Source organism: Manacus candei, unplaced genomic scaffold, assembly GCF_025592945.1.
Source record: "Manacus candei isolate 608988 ecotype Guabito, Panama unplaced genomic scaffold, ASM2559294v1 h1tg000043l, whole genome shotgun sequence".
Classification (NCBI taxonomy): domain Eukaryota; kingdom Metazoa; phylum Chordata; class Aves; order Passeriformes; family Pipridae; genus Manacus; species Manacus candei.
Genome location: NW_026138091.1, coordinates 18,555,833 through 18,582,710, shown reverse-complemented (window position 1 = coordinate 18,582,710; position 26,878 = coordinate 18,555,833).

The following is a 26,878-nucleotide window of genomic DNA, read 5'->3' as shown; positions in this document are numbered from 1 at the left end:
TGTTGGAAACTGAGGATTCTGCAGCTTTAAAGAAATCTGTCATGCAATATTTCAAGGAGTTTGTAAACCTAATTAAAGGGCAGACTCAAATTATTAAAGGGATTACTAGGCATCTCAAGTCTAGGTGTCTAACATTGGTTCAGTTATTAGACTTCAGAGAGAATAAATCTGAGGCCATGATTCTGGAAAATATACACACTTAAACATGTCTTTATGCAAATGCCAAGACATGAACTCATACATCTCCTAAGGCCAGTGTTTTTTAACTAGATATATCTATCTGAGTTGTCTTGTTTAGGAATATTTTCCCAAATCAAAACCTAAAATAATATACCTGCTGCAGAATGTATAAGTATAGTTGGTGGGGGTAGAGGATGTTCTTGTGTCCTTCGACTGGCATTCTGCTACACAATCAAACTCCCACAGATGATATTTTCAAGGACAGTAAATCACACTGCACTTAAACAAACAACAATATTCAGCTGCAGACTGTTGGAAAATCCAAGGTTATGGAATCAACATTATACTTTAAAGGAATATAGTAACTATTTTGTAGATTCAAGTCACTGGCAAAGTTAGGGCAGTTAAAACTTAGAGACTAGTACTTTCCAGCACAAATACCTCTCACACACAAACACATATTAAAAGAAAAAGAAAAAAAAAAAACCGAAACCAGCTGCATGTAAGCTATTATTGTGTAGTAGAGTATATTCTTTTCTTTGCAATATACATAATGAAATACAATTCCTCACCAGTTCATCACTCAAAAAGCTAAATCTGATTTTACAGTGAAAATGTAATTTCATCTCATCAGGTTCCATAGTGTTGAAATACTAAACTTAACAATAGATACTGATATGACACATTTGAAATTAAATTGAATCACTGCAAACAATGGGTTTCTTCGGGGGCTGGCCTTGACTGAATATGTTTTCCCACTTTATTATGCAAAGAAATCATCAAGTCTAATGGCTTCAAGCAATCTAAGTGATGTGCAGGTTGAGCAAATAGCAAAACAACATCACTGAAAAAATGCCACACATGAAGAAAGAGAAATTATCACACACAGCACTGAAGGCCTTATCACTTTCACATTTCATCTAAGGTGCTTTTAACCAAAGCAAGGAGCCCAGTCTTAAACCAGCGAAGTCAGTAAAAAAGATTTTGATTTCTTTAATCCCTGAATAAAGCCCAGCGTCTGAAGGACACTGGTGTGAAGTTAGTGTGTGGCCGTAAAAGGTGGATGCAGAGGCATAAGTTTGAATTTTTTATCAAATGTCAGACGTTTTGTCAAAAACCATCAAGAGGAAAGCAAAGGAGAACATTCTCAGCCTGCAGGCAACACACCTCAGAGCCAGCCTGACGGGCACCTGTGGCTAAGGCCAGCCACCTCAATGGAGAGCACGGGCCATGGGCTGAGTGGAGGATGCTGCTCTGCACGGCTGAGCACTCCACACAGAAAAGTTGAGAATTTTCCTCCAGAGGGAGGGAGTCTTACAGTGATTTTCATCCACTTTCCCTGGAAGAAGGGGACAGTATAGGCCTGATAGCATATCACTGATGTATAATAAAAAGAGGTTTGCTTAACTCATAAACAGTCATTAAAAAAATTACAAATAAAACAGGATGCATCTCAATCTGAATTTAATCTTCTGTGGTTATTTTCATCTCAGAGATACTGTGAGAAACAGATTTCTTCAATATAGTCAGCATGTACTAGTTTTGTTTTTTTTCTGTGCCTCCAAATAAAAAATAAAAGGTGAGGGAGAAATACCCAGTATTGTTTGAGATTTTTTTAGAGCTGAGCTGCCAGCCAATTCCTCCTTTCAAAGCCAGATGGCTGTGAGGTAATTCCAGTATCAACTGTCCAATTTCTAGATGCCTGTTTGACAATATTGTTCTTCTTTATTTGTTTATTTTAGAGATAGATCTGCGGGGAGGTTTACAGACTCTATTATTCTTTACTTAGGGGAAAGCCTAAGTGAACAAAGAATGGGTTAGGAATTCAGGGGAAGGTTAGGAATTTAGGGGTGAGGTTTCCTGGGGAAGACTTTCTCCTAATCCTTCTAGGACAATAATGAGCTGAGTGGCCTACTGAAGCAAAAGCACTCAATTGTCAAACTGCTCCAGTTCTCACATAATACGGGCATCTAAGCCTTCCCTGCAGGATGGCAAGAATGTGTCCATAGCAGTGTTCTCTCTTCAGAACTGAGCTCCACTGCTTTCTTGTTGGCCTTCAAAGCCCTCCTGCTCAGTGACATGCTTCTGAGGGCTCACCTTAAAAGCTGCAGAGACTTCAAAGATTTTCTAGGGAAAATATGCAAGTTCCCAGACACTAGCTCAGTACCTCACATGGGAAGTCTGCAACACTCAGGCAGTGGGTTAATGCCACATGCAGCTGATACAATAGGAACTCAACATTTACTTAAAACAACAGTTTCCAGGTTCACCTTTTCGAAGTTTGCCATAGTCTTTTTCTTGGGTATTTTAGCATATTTTAGCAATGCTGACACATCAAGCTTGGAAGTCTATTAAACTAAGCAACTAATCCAAGAGACAGTCAGAAATTCAGCTGAGAGTTTGTCTAATTGATTTTAGATATGAAAAATATCTCAAAAAATAAGCAGCAAGGGTTTGCCGCTTATCCTTTATAAAAGTATTTGGAATGCCTCAACTACTCATCTGACCAAACTATTCTTATGTTGAACAATCATACTTAGGGCAGTTGAAAACTGATATGAAGAGGTTTGACTGGTTACACATACTCCAAGAGATGTTTCACCAACTCCAGAACAGTGTTGGTGAGGGCTCTAGTATTCCCTCCATGGCTTACAGATACTGGTTAGCTCATAATTTCAACAGATATATCAGAACAGCACTAATAATAATGACATTTTGTCTTCCTTCTACATTCATGTTCTTGCTCTAGGTAAGTTATACAATTGAGGTGAAAAAATGCAGGCCTGCTACAGTCAGTGGGCTAAATTAATTTCCACCAGTGGAGAATCTGGCAGATGATATATCAAGAATACCTTGTGGGTCAAACTAAGACATTTTTACATTTACAAATATAAAGAAATTTTAACAAATACAAATATTCCCCATTTCCTACCACTCTTTTATTAAAAAATAGACTAGCTTTTTGTTGGTTTTTTTTCATGGGTAACACTTATGAAAAGTTGATAAGCTATCTGTTAGCCCTGGCAGCACAGAATTTTCACTATTTATTTTTTATATTATTATCTTAAAAGCAAAGTCTACTAAAGTAATAATGACATAGTTTTCATATGATTGCTTTTTTACTCCTAGAATATGAAAGAAGTCTAATGTAGTATGAAAGAATACAGTCAAATCAAATGGCTAAAGTCAGATTAAATGGGTAAAAATTAAGCATGGAAAGCTCACACAGCTAACTACCTTTTTATACATCATTTTATCCCAGTGAAAATAATTTTGCAAAATTACAGCATCTCACTAACCTCCACATCATGTGTTCCTTTACAATGAAACACAATTTGTCAAATGGCTGCCCCTGGAAAGTCAACAGTAAACTGGGAATCACACTATGATGCCTTTGACTTCTTCCAGCCATTTTGCTTGGTGGTTATGTTTCTGCATGTCAGATTCTGCTTTGTTTATGCCTGTGCAGTGTTTTGGACAAGTGTCAGGAGCAGAAAAGGCAAATATACTTGATAGCATAAGTGATAGCTTGTGCTATCTTGGGACAAAATTTGTGTAGGGCTCCAAAACAAAGGTTCAGTCTTGCATAATAAGAGAAAAGATAGTAATTTAGGAATTATATGAATAGAGAGACTGGTGATAGAGGTGAATTTTGGAGTACCCTTCTGGTCATATGGATGTGAACAGATATTAGAGTGAGCAACTAAGTTGCCTTGGGCAGGAATTTTAATGGTGAGGGAGAGCAGAATTTGGAATGTGAATCAAGAAAAAGCAACTGAAAGCACATTGATCTTGGGGAACTAGAGACAGTCATTAGGGAATATGACCCAAATTACACATATTATCTTAAGAATATTTGTACGTAACTCAGACATTATATTCTGAATGTGTCATTCTTTATCAGCCCTTCCTATTATATTAAAAAAATAGTCTCTTGAAGTTAACCTGATAATTCCCTTTTCCTTTTTTTTTTTATTTGGCAATCAAAGACTTTCTGAAGGCTGGTGAACAGAAGTAATTGGCTTTCACACAGTAAGTATCAGGGTTTCATTTTGATTTTATAAGGAATTAATTTAAACTTGAGCTTTCAGTGCCTCCTTTCTTAAAATGATACAAGTATATACATTTTCTCCATCCTTATGTTCATGTAGTCTAATTGACAAAGGTAAAAGGATTAAGCTTTTCTTAAAAGTTGATAAATGTGAGGTTAATGAACACTAGACGGAGCAATTTGAACCATGCAGCCACTCTACTTGTTTCTAAATTAACCACTCAGGAAATGGACTTGGGAATCATAGTGGACCCTGCAATACAAATCTCTGATCTCTCTGTGAGAGTGGTTAAGAAGCAAAGAAATTGCTAGAATTTAAAAGGAGCATGTGGGAAAGTGATAGCAAAAGTATAATAACGCCGTTCTCTGAATTGACAGAATGATGCATCTGGCTCTAGTCTCCCTACCTCCCCCCAAAAGACAATGTAGAAAAGTAAAGAGCTCAGAGACAGATGAAGAGAACAAGGTAGATGAAGAGAATAATTAGATATGGGAAAGAGAGGATAGTACTATTTTCAGAGAATAACTGAAACAAGTATGCACAATACTGAATAAAAATATCTCTTTTAAAACCTTTTGGTAAGTTCTCCCTCTTTCTAAAGCATCTGTGCTATGGTGCATCCAGTCCTGACGGCATCGGTACTATACATACTTCAGATCAGACTTACCTACTTTCTGGGTGATAATAGTAGTATGAAGGAATCTATATTAGAGATTTTAAGCCAGCCCTGTGATCATCTTGCTATTTAATCTGTCTTCTACATTTTCCTGTGACCTGTCTCCTATCCCTAATGAGGCCTATTGATGCTGTTGGAAAACTGTGGATGCAATTTAGCTCATCCACAGTAGCAGTAGGTGAAGGGATGACACAGACATGCATGGTACTGCTATGCAGATCACACACAGCTCTAGCTATCCTTCAGAATGTTGGATCACCTCAGTGTCAGTAAATTGCCTCATCCTTAGGTGTATTCTTTCCCACGTAAGGACCAGCAGGTTGGCTCTGACTCCAGTGGAGGCAGGAGAATTTTAACAGGTAGATAAAATCCCTCAGAGCAATTTTCTGCACAACCATCTGTGGCTAGAGGCATATATTCATTATGGCCAATTGAGTCTGTTGCTAAGGCATGCTCTCTCATCTCTCAGTGTCACTAAACTCTCACAGCATCTCCAAACCGCTTCAGTTGCCTGGGAGACCCCACTCCATCCTGCCAAGCAGCAGCTGGCCTTCCTTTCACACACCTCCATGGGGTCTCTTCCAAGCTACAGCAACCTGCCTCAACACAAAGCAGTCAGGTCAGCAGCAGAAACTGCACTTGCCTTTCCCCACAACAACCGGAGGAACTGTGGAACAACACCATTGCATACATATGCAACATGGATTTCCAACAGAGTACTGTTCAGGTCCACAGGAGCCATGCTTTTCTTAAAGATGTTCCATGGTACAGGCCCAAAACAGATGGAAAAACCAGGATGAATATCACACTTTATACCTCAGGGACAAAATAATTTTATTTCTAAATTATTACAGAGATCTCAGATTTTTCAGGCATATGAAAATGTGATATGAATTTCCATAACCAGTAAGGTCAGCTGCAAACTTGACCCTGTTGCTTCAATTTCAAAGAAAACAGCTTCAAAATTACCTTCTTTTAAAATAAACAGCAGACAATATAATAAAAAAATAAATTAAAAAACTTGAACAATGATTCCATCAAAGAAAAGCACTGCAGTTCACACATTTCTTCTCCCTGTAGAACAGATGAAGAAGAGAAAGAACCACGTGTAATTTTGGCCAGTTGGGTCATTTAAAAAATTACTGCCAAAAAAACTGGGAGAGCTTGGCAGTGTCTCACATTTTTCTGTTAAAATCTCATAATGCAAAAACACACATTTGTGACAGACCTTGGCGCCTAAGTAATAGCACATCACATAATTGCTTGAATCTTTGTGCCTTGTTTATTTCTAAACCAAATTTCTTCAAGCTCACAGCTTCTAGGAAGGATTATGACTATATTTCTGAAGAACCTAATTTGCATGAGTTTTTTTCAAGGAAAAAACCCCAAATCCTGAAAAATATGAAAAGCATGCCTTTTGCTATCACAAGTAAAAATCTTCAAATAACCTAAAACACTGTTCTTCACATGTAAATACAGTTATCTGACATACTATGGAGCATTTCTTAAACTTATTTAGATCCTGTTGAACATTAGATATGCAAGACATAGAAATTAAATATTGGTTTATTAATACATTCACTTCATCAGAATTTATTGAAATTTACTTAGGTTTTTAAATTACCCATACAGACAAATTTTCTTCAAAGTAGCTTTTTCTTTTTTTTTTTAAAGTGGTCCTTTAAACCTCAATTGTAATCAGGCTTCAGACAAAATTTCCAGATGCTAGTTTCTTTTTAGACAATCTGCTCCCTTGAGTGCCTCTCTCTGTAAAGCACAATGAGCATCAAGTGCATTTATCATATTCTGGTGCAAATCGTGGTACAAGATAAGTTTACTTTTCATCTAATAGTATATAAAATATTTTACATTGTAATAATTGATGCAGCAATTGCAAAATTGCTGTTCAGCAGAGGAAAAAAATGCCATTACAGAACACAACCAAGCACTCTGACAGCATGATGTGAACCCTAATGAATTAGCTGACAAATGAGCACAGTAAGTTCTGTTCAAGTGTGCTCTCTAAGCAGCAATTCACAAAATCTGCTTTTCACTGTATTTTCCCTGTGTAAAGCTAAGTTCCATGCAAACTAGTTCTCAGTTGGGGGCATCAGGTGACTGTATTGAAAACATAAAAAGAGTACCTTCCAGACTCCCTTCCAGCCCTGCATTGTGCTCAGCACTTCCTTTCTGTGCACTGAACACCTCTGAACCTCTCAGCACTAGCTGTGCTGTAACACTTATTGGCTATGACACTGAAAGAGATGGAACAAAGACATTTTGACCACAGCCCAAAACAGGCTTTGCTCCTCAGAGATGTTTCTCTCTTGGCCTGTTGCAGCCTTTGTCTCAGAAGAGTCCTGCTGGAGCCTCCCACACCCACACTGCACCTGATAGAACCTCCATTGCACTGAATCTGCTAAAGAGATTTTGAAATTCTCTACTGCAATCACAGTGCAGAGTCTGCCAAGGAAGTGTTCTGTAAGTCTTGCTCTGGCAGATTTTGATTCAGAAATAGGATGCAGGCCTTACCTCAGATGAGGACTGCACTTTATTCAAGTGGCACAGGAATTAAGCTGCATTAGTTCCCCCATCTCCTTAAGGAAGCCTATCCATGCTTTGAAAATCACCAGTGTAGTATTTCTAACCTTAACCAGGTTTTTCACAACCGATTGAGCACCTGCATTTCTTGCACTCTGTCACAGTACTTGGTAGCCTAGTAGAAGTGGGTAGTTGTTGGTTGTTCTTTGTGAACAGAGACAGTCCACCAATCTTAGCGCATCTTCCGTGCACATAGAGACATTTTGTCAGAAACTTCTGAACTAGTCCATAAAGACTAGCAGTATCAATCTGCTGTTGGAATTAGGAAGAACTTCTCCAGTTTCAGCAGCCCTGACTGCCAAGATCATAGGGACAAGCAGATCAGCAGCCACCTCTGCTGGATGGTCTTAACTCAGACTGGAAGGAGCTTATGTCAAAGCTGCATTCATATTTATAGCTTTATAGCTCCCCAGTTACCATTCAAAAGGTAAATTCCCTCATCATCCTCACTATCCAGCCACCTGACAAACACACCAGGAATACTCGGGCATGAAAGCAGGAGGGAAAGGAGAAAAGGCTCAGGGCTGCTCACCCTGTTGCAGCACTCAGGAGCCCTCTGCCCAGAGTGCCCCCTGCAGAAGACAGTGACAGTGACTTTCCATCCACATGGAAAGAGTGCCTCTAGGAAAGCATGTTCAGGAAACTGGACCACAACTGTCACATAGGAGACCACCAATGACCTTGCAGGGAGAGCACTGCAATTGGATGTGATGGTAGGTAAAGGTGAAAAAAAATGGAGAAGTCCCATGGTCAGACCATGAACAGCACTTCTCCATTTCAGAGTTCCACTTGCAGAGGAGGCAAATGTACCTCAGAAATTACCTGTCCCAGAAGGACTGTAACAGAGTGCTCATATACATGTGTATGGAAAAGATGCTGTGAACGATGTCCCAACTTCGGCCCCTACTCCACCTCCAAAGAGGATGGGAGCCCAACAGCATACATCTTTATGCAGCTACAAGTCTCTGCTTTCTACAAGCAGCCTGCTAAGGATGCCGAACAGGGAGCAGTGGGCAGCCAGTGACCTCCACCAGCACCAAACCACTGGTGCCTACAGAAGAAAGGGCATAGTTGGATGAGCTTGAGCAGTAAGCCAAGACGTGATGAATAACAAATGTGAGTCAGGAACCTGTTGGCAAAAAGAAGTAGCGATGTGTGAAAGGTGTATACCTGCAGGTACACTGTGTGCACCTCAGTTATGAAGCTGTTTCACCTCTCTTGGACACCTACTCTTTTTGCTGCTCAGGGCACCCATGAGAACTGCAGTATGGCTCAGGGATTGCAGGGCCACAGTGATGAACCTGCAGGAATGGAGCTCGCTCCATCGCTGTCCCATATGCAGATGCAATCTCTCTTTAAGGTAGGGCCAAGCAGACATACAACACTGCAGTCCAGGAGACGAACGGTGTAAGTGATGGAACCTCATGGAAACATCATGAGGTGTCTCCCAGCTGTGGTCACAGTGGATACCTGGGGATTGACAGAGGCATTGTAAAAGTGTGTAGAATGGATGCAGGCTGTATTCCAGCCGGGGATGTCCTCAAGAATCCCTACATCAGGAATGGAGGAAAACACCTAAATATTCTTAGGGGACCTGGTTGCTTAATTCATTACTTCCCCTTTACGTTTCGTCACAGAACCACAGAGAAGTGATCTGTTCATGCTGTTGCTGTTGCATGGGACTTAGTCTCTCCAGGGCTGACCTATGCTCAGGGAACCTATTCCTCATGAAGCATTCTGATGTCTTCAATTGTCAGAAAGATTGTTAACTGCAAGCACCTGTGGTTTTTATGACATATCTTAGAATCCATTTTAGAAGTTACTTTTGTTTGTACGTCATTTATATACCTATTGAAAACACAGCATTTAGTCATCAGATATGATGGAGATAGCTGCTTTATAAAACAATAAAATAAATACATTCCAGAAACATTTTACTCCTTTTGTTTTCTTATTTTGGTGATAGCATATATATAAAACAAACCAAGATTCTGTCACGTTGAGTTCATAATGAATGAGTACATGAGTTTATTTTTTTTTCTTGCTCTTGAACTATCTAACAAGTTTCATAAAGTGGAATAGACAAAGCCAAAGGGCATTTTGGCACTGCTTCATATATATAGCTTTTACCCTGAATTCATTCTTGCCACTGAAACATTCCATCTTTGTAGAAGTGATGTGAGCACTTTGCTTTGTTGATGTAGTATGCTACCTAATGTATCAAATGAATGAGGTATCAGGTGGCATTATAATAACACAGCACATCAGCAGAGTTAGCTGTCTCTATGATCAGGTCTTGCATCATTACACCCAAAAGCAAGCAGAATACTGCTTGAAAGATGGCAGTATAGCAAGGCAGAAAAATTCCTGAAGCATGTTTAACAAGAATTCACAGAATTAAAGTAAACTAGAATATATTGACAATATCTGTTACATGATACAAGGTAGAAATTCTAGCCTTACATTACCATGTAACCTCTTGCAATCAATCCTAGACCATCTCATGAATAATCTGGCATACACTACATTTGTTTTATATATGTGTATTTTTAGCCTCCAGTTTATATTAGCTCCATTAAAGTAGCTTATGCTTCCCTCTTTTCCGTCTTGATCATCTGAACTGGTTCAAGGATTACCTGCAGAGAGGTGTTATCATAAGACCATACACTACTAAGAATGATATTTCAGTTTTTGCTTAATAGCTGAATAGCAAGAAGAAAAATGAAAAATATCTTTCAAGTTTATGTTGTACCTTTCACCAAAAGTAGTGATTTTTTGCTAGGGACCAATCTTAGGTATATGAAAAAACACAGGTTTTCTCAATAACATTCACCAGTAAATTAAATCCATTAGCTAACTGAAAAAGAGTCATAGAATCATAGAATCAACCATGTTGGAGAAGACCTCTAAGATCATCAAGTTCAACCCTTGATCCAACTAGACCATGGCACTAAGTGCCACATCCGGTCTCATCTTAAAAACCTCCAGAGATGGTGAATCCACCACCTCCCTGGGCAGCCCATTCCAAGGTCTGATTACTTTCTCTGTAAAAAATTTCTTCCTAATATCCAACCTAATCGTCCCCTGGCAGAGCTTAAGACCATGCCCTCTTGTCCCATTGCTGGTTGCCTGGGAAAAGAGACTGACCCCTATCCGGCTACAGCCTCCTTTTGGGTAGTTGAAGATAGTTATGAGGTCTCCCCTGAGCCTCCTCTTCTCCAGGCTAAACAACCCCAGCTCCCTCAGCCTCTCCTCATAGGACTTGTGCTTGAGTCCTTTCACCAGCCTCGTTGCTCTTCTCTGGATCTGCTCCAGCACCTCAATATCCTTCCTGAACTGAGGGGTCCAGAACTGGACACAGTACTCAAGGTGTGGCCTCACCAGTGCTGAGTACAGGGGAAGAATCACTTCCATGGACCTGTTGGCCACACCGTTCCTGATCCAGGCCAGGATGCCATTGGCCTTCTTGGCCACCTGGGCACACTGCTGGCTCATGTTCAGCTTCCTGTCAATCCAAACTCCCAGGTCTCTTTCTGCCTGGCTGCTCTCCAGCCACTCTGTCCCCAGCCTGTAGCGCTGCATGGGGTTGTTGTGGCCAAAGTGCAGGACCTGGCACTTTGTTGAACCTCATCCTGTTGGAATCAGCCCAACTCTCCAGCTTGTCCAGGTCCTTTGGCAGAGCCCTCCTGCCTTCCAGCAGATCAACGCTCCCCCCCCCAGCTTGGTGTCATCTGCAAATTTGCTAATGGTACACTCAATCCCCTAATCCAGATCATCAGTAAAGATATTAAATAGAACTGGGCCCAACACTGATCCCTGGGGGACACCACTAGTGACTGGCTGCCACCTGGATGCAGCACCGTTCACCACCACTCTCTGGGCCCGACCCTCCAGTCAGTTCTTACCCCAGCAGAGAGTGCCCCTGTCCAAGCCGTGGGCTGCCAGCTTTTCCAGGAGGATGCTCTGGGAGACAGTGTCAAAGGCTTTGCTGAAGTCCAGATAGACACATCCACAGCCTTCCCCTCATCCACCAGGCGGGTCACCAGATCATAAAAGGGAAATCAGGTTGGTCAGACAGGACCTGCCCTTCCTAAACCCGTGCTGGCTGGGTCTGATCCCTTGTCCATCCTGTAGGTGTTGTGGGATTGCACGTAGGATGATCTGCTCCATAACCTTGCCAGGCACTGAGGTCAGGCTGATAGGCCTGTAGTTTCCTGGGTCCTCCTTGCAGCCCTTTTTGTGGATCGGTGTGATATTTGCCAACTTTGAATCATCTGGGACCTCCCCAGTGAGCCAGGACTGTTGGTAGATGATGGAGAGCGGCTTGGCGAGCTCTTCTGCCAACTCCCTCATCACCCTTGGGTGGATCCCACCTGGTCCCATAGACTTGTGAGGATCCAAGTGGCTCAGCAGGCCGCTCTTTCTTCTTGGATTACAGGGGGGCTATTCGGCTTCCTGTCTCTGTCTACCAGCTCCAGAGGCCACTTGTCCTGAGGACAACCTGTCTTACTGTTGAAAACTGAGGTAAAGAAGGTGTTAAGTACCTCAGCCTTTTCCTCATCTTTGGTGATTATGTTCCCCCCCACGTCCAATAAAGAATGGAGGTTATCCCTAACAGAAGTGGCTAGATTGAGTTCAAATTGTGCCTTTGTCTCTCTAATTTTCTTTCTACATGACCCAACTATATTCTTATACTCTTCAGGAGTAGCCAGCCCTTTTTTCCATAGTTGGTAAGCTCTCTTTTTTCCCCTAATTTCCTTCAAAATCTCCCTGTTCAGCCAGGCTGGTCATCTTCCCCACTGGCTTGCCTTTCGGCACACTGGGACAGCCTGCTCCTGTGCTTTCAAGACTTCCTTCTTGAAGCATGTCCATCCCTCCTGGACCCCTTTGTTTTCAAGGGCTGTTTCCCAAGGTACCCTCTGAACCAGTCTTCTGAATAGGCCGAAATCTGCCCTCTGGAAGTCCAGGGCAGAAGTTTTATTGATGGCCCTCTTTGCATCCCTGAGTATTGAAAACTATTATTTCATGGTCACTGTGCCCCAGACGGTCTTCGACCACCACATCTCCCACCAGCCCCTCTCTGTGAACAGCAAGTCTAGTGGGGCCCCATCCCTCGTAGGCTCTAGGAATCTCCTAGACTGCCTCTTCTCCGCTGTGTAGAGTTCCCAGCAGACATCTGGCAGGTTAAAGTCGCCCACAAGAACAAAGACTGGTGATTTTGAGACATCTGCCAGCTGCTTGCAGAATAATTCATCACACTCGTCATCCTGATTTGGTGGTCTATAACAGACTCTCACCAGGATGTCAGCCTTGTTGGTCTTCCCCCTGATTCTGATCCACAGGAACTCAACCTTACTATTACTGACTTCAACTTCTACAGTCAAGAGACTCTCTAACATATAAAGCCACTCCTCCACCTTTTCTACCTTGCCTATCCCTTCTGAAGAGCTTGTAGCCACCCATGGCAGCACTCCAGTCATGCGAGTCATCCCACCACGTTTTTGTTATGGCAACTGCATCATAGCTTTCCTGCTGCACGATGGCTTCCAGCTCCTCATTTGTTACCCATGCTGTGTGCATTGGTGTACATGCACTTCAGCTGGGCTGCTGATTTCACTTCTAACTCAGGCTTTCCACTCTTAGGCTCATCTCTGGAGAGCCTAATTTCAACCTCTTCCCCCTTCAAACCCAGTTTAAAGCCCTCCTGATCAGCCCCGACAACTTGCAGGCTAGAGTCCTTTTGCCCTTGCTAGGAAGATGAAGCCCATCTGCCACTAGCAGGCTAGGTACCATATAATTTTCCCCATGGTCGGAAAAACCAAAATTCTGCCGGTGGCACCAATCCTTTGGCCACCTATTGATGAGTTTTCCTACTCCTCATTCATCCCTGCTACTGCAGGGACTGAGGCGAACACCACCTGTGCTCCTGTCCCATTAACTAATCAACACAGTGCCTTGAAGTCCTTTTTAATTACCCTGCTACCTCTTTCATTAATGTCATCACTGCCACCTTGGACCACCAGCAGTGGATAACAATCAGAGGGCCGGATTAGCTTAGGCAGTTTTCCACTAATATCCCTCACCCGGGCCCCGGGAAGGCTGGGTTGAAAGGGTATGACCCCACCAGTCTACTTCCCTCTCATTCTCCCTAATACTTCTTAGCCTCTCCACTTCTTCCTTGAGCTCTGCCACTAAGCACAGCAAATCATTCACCTGCTCGCATCGTACGCAGGCATCTCTCATACTGTCCTCTGGTACCAACGCCAGGCTCAGACACTCTGCACAGCCAGAGACCTGAACAGCTGCATCCTTCCTGGAGGGTTCTGTCTGGGTTAGCAACAGCTTCTGTTCATTTGGAAACCACGGCTGGGTCTAGATGAGTTGCAGAAAAAAAAAAAAAGAAAAAAAAATACCCACAGTCACACACCTGCCTCACAAACCACCAGGGAGAGCTGGGAGGGTGGCTGTGCCCTTTCTACTTGCCCTGCCTGCGCAAACTGCCTTGCAAACTGCCGATCCACCTATCACTGATGTGCCACACCCTCACTACTGTGCCACGCTCCCTGGAGCAGTTTAAATCTCCCAGCACTGAGCTCGGCTCCACCCCCTGGTTAGCTGATAAGGTCTCCCAGTCCTTCTTTACTTAATCCTTCTTACCTTTATTACCTAATGATGCAATTGGAGTTTCATCAGGTTGGAATCAACAGGGGGACAGGTTTATCCAAAAAGGCAAAGGAGGATGCAGAGTCTGCAGATACCATCATTCCAATGCCTCAAAAAGAGACGGAAGAGGCTATGAGTCTCTTTCTGGCTTATTCCATCTCCTAGTCCAGCCTGGATCAGCTCAGGTACACTGCTGACACTAAGTGCTCTCTCTCTTCATCAGTGAAAATTCATTCACCATTTTCTTTTTTCCTCATTGCCTACAGCATTATGCTGCAATGAACCCATCCTTCCTTCTTCTTCTCCTTCTGCATTAGCCATTTTGCATATTGCTTCTTCCCTGCCTCTTGTTTTCATAGAGAAAAACTGACTCAGACTATGTACAAATAATTCCAGAAGTAAATGAAGAACTGAAATACATTATATTGAGAACCAGAGATTTATCAATTGACCAGTTGCTCTTGTCATCTCACCCCTTCAGAGAAATGATCAGAGAGAAAAATGTATGGGCAAACCTGAATGATTCCTGAAGGTAAAACTCCCAGTGCAACAAGGTCTTTGAAGGATTGTAGCCTTATATCTGAAACACACACAGAATTGCAGGAACCTTGGCAGATAAACAGCCTATTCCCTCTCTAACAGCCTCTTTTCCCTCCTACTGTCAGCAATTTGGCTGGCTTGGCTTGGGAGCCATGGTAGCACTGGCAGCTCAGCCCTAGCTGTGCATTACTCCAAGCCATGAGATGTGGTGAAAGGCTATTACTGAGCTATAATCCACTGCCCAGGCTCCAGTGGAATAATGCTGTGATTGGTTGCTGTCCAGCCAGTCCTCCATTTGACATTGTTCTCACCAAAATCCCACAAAATTATGTGTTGGCTGCACATGAAATTTCTGCTCTTGTTGCCTATGTGGGTGGTTAAAATTTCTCAGATTCATTTCTCTCACAGTCTTTTCATTTGCTGGCCATTATCTTTAATGGCCAACTTACCCCTTTAAATAGAACCCCCAGTGCACTGGTTTGGGTTTGTTTGTTGTTTTTTTTTCCATTAAAGTCATGTCTGGAGGAGTCCTTGCATCATCACTTGCCTTTATAAAAAAAAGATGGAGTGAAACTCAGTTGTGAAAACAAGGTACTGGCAGCTTATAACCTGAGCACCACTGATACTACCTTTCAGCTGGTTCTACATTTTTCAGGCTTGAAAGATGCTGTGACTAATATTTCAATACATGTAAATTAACATATTGGAGTGACTGGAAACTTAATATTTGCAATATGCTTGCCAAAGAAATTGTTACCAACCCTCAACTTACAACAGGAGCTCTAAACTACAATTGCAGCATAATTTTTATTTTTCAATGTAAATGGCTCTGATCAGATTTAAGATACAGCACCATCTTATGGATATTTCTGTATAGATTAATAAGTGCAACCGTTTATCTGCTGGCAAAAATGTTTCTTTGCAAACAAAATGTAGCAAGACAGAATCATTCATCACTGTGCACTTTCTGTATATGGGAAAAGCCAGAATGAGCTCTGGAAATAGGAAAGGACATTGTTTTGACACACTCACTTCGGCAAATTTTCCATTTACCTACCAAGTCTACGATCAGAATGCCAACTATTCCCAGTATCCTAGTATAAGAACTTCCAATAAATACTAAAATTTCATGCAAGAGATCTCAAAACACTTGAAATCTCCTAATCAAGATATTAACAGAAACATTTAAACCTCATTTTATTTGTTTCTTGGTTTCAGGGCCATTCCTATGAAGTAGGGTCACATTTTCAAGATTTTTCATTGCAATTTTAAATAATACTGACTATCTTTGTAAGTTTTTTATCTATGACAGTTTAAGTTCATTCCTATTTTAGTGATTCCAGAAACTCCAAGGAAAAAAAAACCCAAACCAAACCAAACCAACCAACCAACCAACCAACCAAAAACAAAACCAAAACATCCTCCCCTCCCATTCAAAATAGTAAGGACTGGCAAGTTTGTTTTCCAGCTTAGTTCCCCACTACGTAAGGGATCATTTAACTAAGGAGGTGTAAATGTTCACTCTCATTTCATGCATTTTTAGTCATATATGTCAAATAAAATCTTTTGTGAAAATAAAAGACAGACCTTACCTTTTTTCCTTTCATCACCATTAAAAAAAAATGAAACTAATTTAATTTATTTTTGCTATTTGTCACTTGACAAGCAAAGCATTAGCTGAGTTTAATGCTTTGTTTTTTAAAGTATTAAATAAAGCATGGAACCATTGAATGCTTCAACTCATCAACAGTGGCTTAGTACACAAACCCTGATTCCCTCAACTAATGCAGATCTGATTATAGGAAAAGGACATATTATCACTTAAAAAACCCCAAAACAAACACCTCTTTGGGAGCCCATGTACGTATGTGTTTAACCATCAATAGGGGTTTCAGTCTCATTAAACTCAACAGTCTCAAAATTTTACAGGTATTTGCTTGACTAGGGTTAAGTTTACAGGTAAAATGAAGTACTTCCTTGAATGGTGGAAAAAGCATATGTAGGATGAATGTGTGTATTGTACAGAAATATTTTAAGTTACATTATTGTTATAAATTTTATTTTATTATAAGTACATCTAAAATACAGTCTAAAATTCTAGGTACCATGGCAATGATACAGTGCATGCAATGAAATCGTAGGAGCTTTGAAACATTACCAGATTTCTAGCATAACTTATTTCTGGGATTTTGTTTCTCTATGAAGCATAGGCTCTAAAAATCCCATTAGACTATATGCTTGCAGCCTTCCTGAATTGTCACCACTGAGTGGCATAGAAGGAGAAAGATTTTCTTTGTCTCAGGTCATTAAGAGCATGTTGCTGCCTTCCTCCACACTGTCCTATTCCAGGCCACTTACAGCTTTCTGATTTACAACAAATGTCTTAAACTCCTACAGAAGCAAATGGCCAGCCAGGGCAGTATTCTGATAACAGTGTGAAGGCTTCACATTGAAGCAGTATGATCACACCTTCACCTGTGTGATCTTTATAATCAAAAGATCAGGCAGATGCTGCTGGAGATCAAAAACCCAGTTGCAAAACCTAGTAGCAAAGAAAGGCAGGTGAATTTGATATAATTCCTGCCATTTCATTTTGTTAACTCTCCCTTTAACTCTAATCTCATGTGATGATTTCGCAACTATCCCCAAAGGCTGTAATTCAAAGGACTGATTGCAAGATGGACAGCAAAAAGAAATTATATTTGTATTTTTTTGTTTGTCTTTGGAATTAGCTAAACACAAATATTTAAACATATTCAATATGAAGAAAGTGTCACCTTCTACTTGTTTATCTATTGTGGGGACAAATATATTTCAGTAAACTTGCACTGAAGCACATATTTTCATCTAGGACTCTCTTCAAATATGCTTTTTGTAAAAAAATCAAATTAAATGAAAACAGCAAAATTAATTGAAAAATGTGTAGGAAAAATCCCTCCTTTAGATTTAAAAATGGAAAAATACCTGTAGGACAAAGAAAGTGTAGCGAGAAATTCTTTATTGCAGCACGCTGGGTGCACTCCAAGTCACATGGACCTAAAGGCACACCAACCGTTTGAAAATCGCACCTTTTGTATTCTTTTGCTTACATAAGCTGTTACATATTCAGTGACTACCAGTTTTTTACCTTAAAAGGTAATTTCTCTGACTCAGGAGGGGGTGTTACCTCCCCTCTTGATTGATTTGTGAGGTACCCCTCCATAGGGTACAGGGGAGTCTCTCTGTACACAATGGATGGCCACATGGCAGAGAGGATACATTTTTACTTTTATACTTTTCCCTATTCCCAGCTGCAAAGGTTCCCTGGTGTCAGGCCCACACAGGACCCTCCACCTTACAGCTTTCACGATACGCCTAAAAAAACCCTTGGAATGAAATAAAAAAGAAAACCCCACCCCCTTCTGTTTTTCCACTAAATTCCTTTGCTTATAATAAAACCAGGTTATTTATTTCTCATAAAATGTACTTAGTAAATGCCTACTTTACTTAAAATATCTATTAGATATATGAAAAGTTGCAAAAAAAGTAAAATAAAATATTAGCATTGTTCATGGGGTGTCCTGTGCAGGGCCTGGAGTTGGACTTGACTATCCTGATGGGTTCCTTCCAACTCAGCATATTCTATGAGTCTATGCATATGTTCTTACTTCAGAAGCAAATGCAAGTATTACTAACCTGGTAAAGATTTCCAGCACTCCTTTCAGTTTACTGTCAGGCAGAAAGTTGGTAGGTTGAGAAAAATCATGTCAGAACTTCATTCAAGATACAAATCAAGGCCTTACCTGTCTTGACTTATGAGTGAATTTATGACAGCCTCCCTCACAGAGTCACCAGATGACAGAAGACAAAATGCTGAAGAGCCAACATGACACTATAAAAAGATGCATACAGCCAAAGGCAGCAGTACCAAGCTCAAGTTCTGGGAAGTCCAGGATCCCAAGTCATAATATTGACTTTAAAGTCACCAGATCTGGAAAAAACCAGACACACACTGTGTTCTTCTTAACTGACTGCTTTAAGATGAGCCATTGGACTGCTGCCACTTCAACTTCCCTCCACAAGCAGAAGGGCAGGGTGTTTGGGAGGGGATGGGGAAATATGAATTCTCACTCAATATAATAACTGCAGGTGATGAAGTTAAAGATAACATACCCAGATGCTATTAAGACTGTGGCAAATTGCATGAACAATGCAACTTCATTTTGTAACCAAAAATTTTCAGGAAAAAGGATCATCAGGTCACCTGTGAGAGGAATGAACTGAACTGTATCAAAACTGCACTGAAACTGTATTAAAACTATATTGAAATCAGATCTTCAGCTAACCCAAGGCATTGTGTTAGAAGACCAAGAGGCTGAGAAAGCAGAAAATTTTCACCTGGTGATGGAGAGAAAACTTCCATTTACATGATTGAAATTATTGTGCTAGTTCAAAATAAAACCTAAAGAAATACTTTATGCAAGTCTAGTTACAGAATACTAATTTAAAAAATGAATGATTAAAAATGGTTCCAGCTTGCTAGGTCTAAAAATGTCCCCCTTCAGAAAGGCTATAAGAAGGTCTTCTAAAGGATAAATCCAGACACTAACAACACTTCTCTTATCCCTGGTTTAAAAATTATTATATTCTGGCATATCCAACTAGCAATTCCCTTAAAGTTCAAATGCAGTCAGAGTTTAGGAGCCTTTGGAAAACAAACTGAGAAAAGCCCTCTGAAGAGAAAAAAGGGACTAATTCTGTCAGCAGTGGACTTTAAATCCTTTCCTAACTTATCAGGATTTACATTCAAAACATAGACAACTGGGTACGATTACACTTTTCAAAGAGGCATAATCATAGTGATGAGCTTCCTGCCCCCCGCAGAGTATAGCTCTTGGGTATGGTCAGTACAGCTGCCTCTATCTGTATTCTCTGCAACATTTTTCTGTGCAATATAGTACATAAGTTGTTTGAAAGGAATTCTTCTGGAAGACATAACAAATTCAAGCTCATGAATAGGCATCTGAGCAGATTATTACTGTCCAAGTACTGAAATGCAGATTTCAACTGTGACAGTAGGAATTCTTTTTGTTTTGATCATATGCTGTGAAAGGTCAGACAAACACTCACTTCATAACCAAACAGAAAATGACCACATATATATCACTCCATATGGGTTTGAATTAAGTTGGTTTCCTCACATGCAGTGGGAAGACGTGGTCAGAACCAAAAGGTTCTCGTTGCCATTTCAAACTCTTGAGGAAATTTACAAAGTCTCATCATCCTTGCAGATGGTTTGATTGAACAGCTAATCTTGCTTTGCCATCTAGGATTATTTCCTTTACACAAATCGTTTAGGCTATGAGTTAATGACCCTCTTACCATTTATTTCATTATTCAGAATTTGACAAAACAAACATTGGCTCTGGTTGTTTTTTCTAAACTTTAGGGCATGACTGCTTAAAGTTAATCTATTTTCTTTTCCAGAAAGTTGATTCTCAACTCATCGGTCAGGGCAGTGCAGAATAGGGTCATGTTAAATGACAGTTCATTTCCATAACAAGTGGAATGAAAGATATGAAAAGGACAGTGTCAATCCACCTGAACTCCAACACTTTAAAGCAAGACAAATTCATTGTGACTAGACTGAGACTGAAGTCCAGAGTTCAGAACAAACAAGAAAGAATCTCCCCAAACTATGCTTGATATTCAGTTACAGGCCCAGTTCCTGGTAAGAGTCCATACAAACTGCATTTTTGGCTAATTTTGATTAATTATGTACACAGAAAGAAATCTGAGCTCACTCAGGAAACAAAATTAACAGGATAATGATGCTTTCGAAATATTCTCGAGTTGGTAGTATGTAAAACTGCAGACTGGAGTAGTGAGAGTAGAAAGAATTGGAAAGGCCGAGCTCCTCCTGCATCCCTTTTACCTACTCCTTTCATGATCACAGAGCCGTTCTCACTGTCAATAGCACTTCAGCAAACCCCTGCTTTGAAAGGAACAGGGCTACGGTTCTAACACAAGCAAAATTACATGGGTGGCTGTTAAGCCCATAGTGTTAGGGAACCAAGGCAGCTCTGCCATTGGAAATATTAAAAGGACAGTCATATGTAAGCTCATAAATATTCTGTCTGTTCAGTATGATGTGGTAAGACTGGTTTACTTCTGAGAGCACCACTTCAGGAAAAGTGTACTTTGATTGTACCCATCACCTACACGGAAAGACTGACAGATCACATAGACCGCAGAAAGCTGAGCACAAGGAAGAGAATTCCTTTTTATACAAAAATCTTTTACAAATAGGGAAGTAAGGTACTGTTGTCTGTGTTTGCTGCAGACAGGTGAGACTAATAGGTTTAAATTGCTCAGGGACTTGAAGCAGATTTTAGTGGCTCTGAGCTCATTACTGGCAAGAGACTGAAAATGTCTACTCTTGCCCACAGCATCTCCCAGTTGTTGTCTCCTCTTGTTCTTGTCCTCCTCTTTTCAGGACTAGGACCAAGCTCCAAGGCAATGCTTAACAGAGCAGAAGAATGAGATACTTGGTTTCCTCTGCTCAGGCCCAAAAAACGCCACAAGATCTTGTCATATGCACGCCCTGCAGTGGCTCCTGGAAGAGGGATGAGGCTTGGCTCCCTTGCCTCCCTGGAAACCCACCCTGTGCTTCCTTCTCCATGCCCAGGTATCAAGTGGAGAACACGGTCAGCCGCCTTCGCAAATGCCTGTTCTCTTCCGCATAAAAAGATGGACACTGTTGGTTTGTTTTTTTCAGATGAGCTTGTCTTGCACCCAGTAAGCTTCCTCTCAGGGTCTTTCCCTCCAACACAGGGAAAACTCTTAAGGTCTACCCTTGTCTTGACTGAGTAGAACAGCTCCCATAGTAAAGTGGGAGTGGAGGTAAAGTACTTTTGTCCTCCTGCTTGCCCAGGAGTTGACTAAACATGGTGCAGGGTGAGCAGGAATGGAGTTGGGGATCTTTGGAGCATCAAAAACACAGGATAGGCTGTATGGCACAAATTCCCAGAATAGGAGGCTTAGGGTAACACTAAGACAAGCTCTCTGAATTGAAAAAGTTCAATGTTGGAACTATTTGCCTAGGGACATGAAATACTAGAAGGTACTAAGAATAAGGTTAGACAAGCATCAGTCACAAATTTTTTCAGTGTTGCAGATCTTATTTTGGAGCAGAAATACAATCCAAATAACTTCTTAAGATCCTTGCATTAATACTTTAGCTTAAGTTGTACAGAATACTACATTTCAGACATAAGGGTACCCTGGATCAAATTAATTAAAAAATCTCCATTTTATAGAATAGCTTTTAGTACTAAGTGATGACGTGACACAAATTTTAATATGGCCTCTTAGAAATAACCTACTCAATACATTGTTGTTGCACAGCTTGTGAGTAATGCCATGCCACCAAAATGTCAGAACAGGACATATGATTAGCATTTTCTCGTATATTTCTATACATTTACATACATATACATGAACTAAACCTGAGCTACAAAACTGGGAGCTATGTGTTGAAATACTTCGATCTAACTTAGTTTTTTTCTTTATATGGATCAGCTATTGCCATCACTTATGCTGGTCAGCTGCCTCTGGGGACTCAATTGAGGAGACAATGGGAATTTCTCTTAAGGACTAGGAAAGCTAGTTAGAAATCAAACATGTGGATGTTATTTGATCCTCCCTATGCTCTTGTCTGAGACCTATCTACTGATGAACACTGGCATCCAGTTCTGGCATGCAAAAAAGAACTATCAGGACATAAAAGCCATTTTGTTTAATGATTACTCATAGGGAGTCAAATCAAATGGAATAGCGTGGAAGAAACTCTGTCCCAAACTCTGCAATTTGAGTATTGATCAGTGGAGCAAAAGTGTCTGATTTAAGTAGGAGAGGAGGAATATATTACACATTGCCTGCAAATGCAAGAGGTTGTGGTGAACAAGAGAGACTTTGTAGCAAGAATAACATTGTGATGATGTCCGCAACCTCTCCATCTTCTAAGCATGTGAATGCTCTTGCCTGGTTGAGAGGACCAAAAAAATAAATCCCATCTTTTCAAGCATCATAAAGAAGCTATCTGAATATTAACGCAGAGAGTTCCACCACCAGTATCATGTTATAGTGAGACCCACTAAGAAATAAACTGGTGGCAAGCCTGGTTTTCAGGGAAAGCTCTGGCTTGTCAATGCAAGCTGAAGAGCTCTGTTCATTGCAACAGTCCCTTCTACTGCCAAACCCATTTTATGTGTGGTCAACACCACAATGTTGAGTGATTTCTTTCTACAAATTCCCACCCAAATACTTGAATCTGTACAGAGCATCTGAATTCATGGAGAGATACCATCTGAAATGCCTCTGGGAGAAATGCATTCCTGAAATGAAATGAATTTATATTATATTCCAGAAACAAAACCTCCAGAAATCTGAGCACCTCCTGCAAACTTTTCACAAAGGATTAAATTAATCTGCTGCGTGGAAAAGTTGGAGGACTGGGAAATATATCAGCACATACTTCTCATACTGTGAAGGTGAGCACTACACATGGGTAGTGCATGAATGCTGATAAATTTATTTTTCTGAAGACCTATTGTACACAGCTCATCACAAAAAGAATGCAAGACACAAACTCTTTTGCACTTTCAAACTTATATTCTTCCAAGCAGATTGTAAATCCACACTGGCTATACCATAGGCCTCTACAGCATCTCTGTTATGTGTTCTTGCCTAGGTAAAAACTCATACATATAAATGGACAATAGTGTCTACTGTCAGATGCCTTCAGAAGTGGTAAGCAAGACCACAAAAAAATACATGCTTAGCTTAACAGTCCCACTATAAAAAAAAAAAAAAGGCAGTAATAAAAATGTGCTTATTTTTTCTACTTTACTTTTAGGTTTTGTACTTTTGTGGAAATGTTCTTTCATGCTTTCAAGTTTTTCTCCACAAGTTCATGGTATACAAACAAAGGTAGTCACAGTGGGTAAGGCAAAGGGTGAGGCAGCACTTCACCCATCACTTAATGCTGCCTGGTGTGGTATATTTCCATGATAAAGCAATTATAAAGCACCGTAGAAACATCACTGTCATGTCTATGACCCGCTTACAAATAACAACAAGTGAGATTCTTGCTTAATCACATGATTTGGTAATCCAAAACATTAGACAAAAATAGCACAAGAAGTGTCTAAAATAACAATGTACTGCATGAAGCTAAAACTTTTGTGAACTACTGAGCCTCAAAATAATAGTGAATTTTATGACAAAATGACAGTTAAAAGTGAATTACAAGGCACTGATTCTATACAAAGACACCTTTACTGAACATAAAAATATTCTTATATACCTTAATTTTAGTCATGTTTTCCCAAATGAAGGATTTGAAAACAGTTATAATTTTTATGTCTTGAAAAAAAAATCAGTTCAAAACTGACTTTTCCACCACTAACTATTTCACTACTTCTTTTATCCCCTAAATAGAAAACCTTTTTGACAATTCCTCATTTCATCGCCATATAAAAAAAGAACAGTCCCGTTCTTAACACCATTTTACTAATACACTCTACAAACTAAATTAGGTAGAATGTATTATCTAGGCAGAAAAAATTGCAGTTGCATGAGTGCAATTGTAAAAAAATCTGTGCTGAGATTGGACAAAATAAAGAGTAAATACAAATAAAATGGGTTTGGTTAGATTATCCTAATGAGAACTAATGAATGACTTCTCATTGTTGTTGTTGGATTTTTTAAGCTTACAGGTATTTGAATATAAACGTTCTGCACTGATGTTTGCGTACTGAACTGGCTGAGCAGAATTTGAACAGGCATCTGAGGAATTCATGAACAAGTTCTGACTGATTCTTGTAAGACTGATAACACCCTTGTTTGATGGTAGCATTACCAGTAAAGTACAAAAAGGGCTTTAGAAAGCTGGCTTTTGTGCTCTGCAGAAATGTTTAAAATATATAAAAATTATACTCTACATTTAAATGCACCAGATGTAATACAGCACCAAGAATCAACAAGAGACCAGAACCAAAAATGCAAATAATGTCAGAAGACAGTAGCTTTACAGAACGGAATCACACAATACCAAATAAAAGGTTGTGATAAAAGTAGCTGCAGAAGGTAAGAGTGTTCATCCTAGACTGTTAGATATGCTGATAGATATTGTCAATTGAATTTATCCACGTAGTCAATTCCAAGCTGAGAACATTCTATTTTGAGCTTGGTCTGATGGAAAACAAAACCTAAATTGTTCTTGTTTTAATCTTTTTCCCCAAATAAGGAGATACAATGAGAAAAGCTGAGGCCTATAAGCAAAGTACAAGACTTTTGCTTTGCATGCAGCTCTACGGAAGACATGTATATCTTTAGTAGTGGAAGAAAGCAAAGAGCACTCCTATCTTCAAGAGGTAAAATAGAAGAACTATGAACCAGCTTCACTTTTATCCCTGGGAAGGTGATAGAACAAATAACACTGGAAACTGTTTCTAAACATATTCAAAGCAAGAAAGTGATGGGATAGTCAGCATGGGTGTATGGCAGAGAAATCATGCTTGGCCAAACCTGACAGGCTTCTCTGACTGAATGACTCGCTTGGTGGATGAGCAGAGAGCAGTGGATGTTGTTTATCTTGACTTCAATCAGGTTTTCAACACTGTCTCCTATAGCATCCTCATAGAAAAAGTGCAGGCCAGCTAGGTGGGAAAGCTGAACTGCCTGGCCTAAAGGTTTGTGATCAGTGGCACAAAGAAAACCTGAAAGCCAGTCAGTATTGGTGTACCCAGGGATTGATACTGTGACTAATGCCATTTAACATCTGCATTAATGACCTGGACGATGGGACAGAGAACACCCTCTGACAGTTTGCAGACACCATGAACTTGGGAGGAGTGGTTCATACATCACACAATTGTGTTTGACTCAACAGGCTGGAGAAAATGGCAAACAAGAAACTCAAGAAGTTCAACAAAAGGAACAATTGCAAAATCCTGCACCTGTGGATGAAAATCCCCATGCACCAGTGCAGGCTGGGGGCTGGCTTCTGAAAGCAACTTTTAAGGAATATTTGTCTTGGTAGACACCAAGGTGAACATGAGCCAGCAATGCACTTTTCCAGCAATGAAGGTCAACAGCCTCCTGGGCTGCATTTGGATGAGTATCACCAGCAGGTCAAGGGTGTGATCCTTCTCCTGTTCTCAGCACTGGAGAGGCCACATTCAGAGTGCTGGGTCCAGTTGTGAGCTCCACAGTATAAGAGGGATGTGGACACACTGGAGCAAGCAAACGGACAGGAAGGTGATTAATGACTTGGCATGTGAATTATGTGGAGAGACAGAGAGACAGGATTGTTCAGTTTGGAGAAAAGAAGGCTCAGGGGAATTTATATATCAATATATAAATACTTGATGGAGTGAAGAACACAGAGCCAGACACTTTTCAATGACACCCAGGGAAGGATAAGAAGTAACAGGCACAAAATGAAATACAGGCAATTAATTCTGTTTAGATATAAGAAAAAGCTTTTTCACTGTGAGAGTAGTCAAACACTGGCATGAGTTGCCCACATCCTTGTAGATGTTCAAAACCTGATGACTCAGCCATGGGCAACCTGCTTGAGGTGACCCTGCTCCACGTGTTGGACTAGATGAGCTCAGAAAGTTCCTGTCCATCTCAACATCTCTGAATCGGATATGAAGCATGAAAGAAAGGAAGACACATATTCCCTCCAAAAAGGTGCAGGTAGCTAGTGGAGCAAACATAACCTTTTCTAAAGAGAAGAGTCATGTAATCTTATTTATTATAACATGATCATCCTGGCCTTAATGTAGCAGTAGTTGTGAAATGACACTGCTGGACTGAGCAATTTTTACATTTTAAACTGCTTGGGATCTGACCGTTTTGAATTCAGGGAATTCATATCCCAGTTGGTGCTTTGCATATCTTTAGTGGCAAGATTTTTCTAGTGTTACTTTATTTAGTGTTACTTTATTTTCATTTGCCATTAGAATAAGTTATTGCAAAAGGCCCCCACAAATCTGAGTGGACATTGCATTCCTCTTAGTAAAAAAGTAGTTTACAGTAACCATATTTTTCAAGGAACTACCTCTTATCTACTACAGGACTAGCACTACTTGCAATGATACACTGGAAACACAAGCAC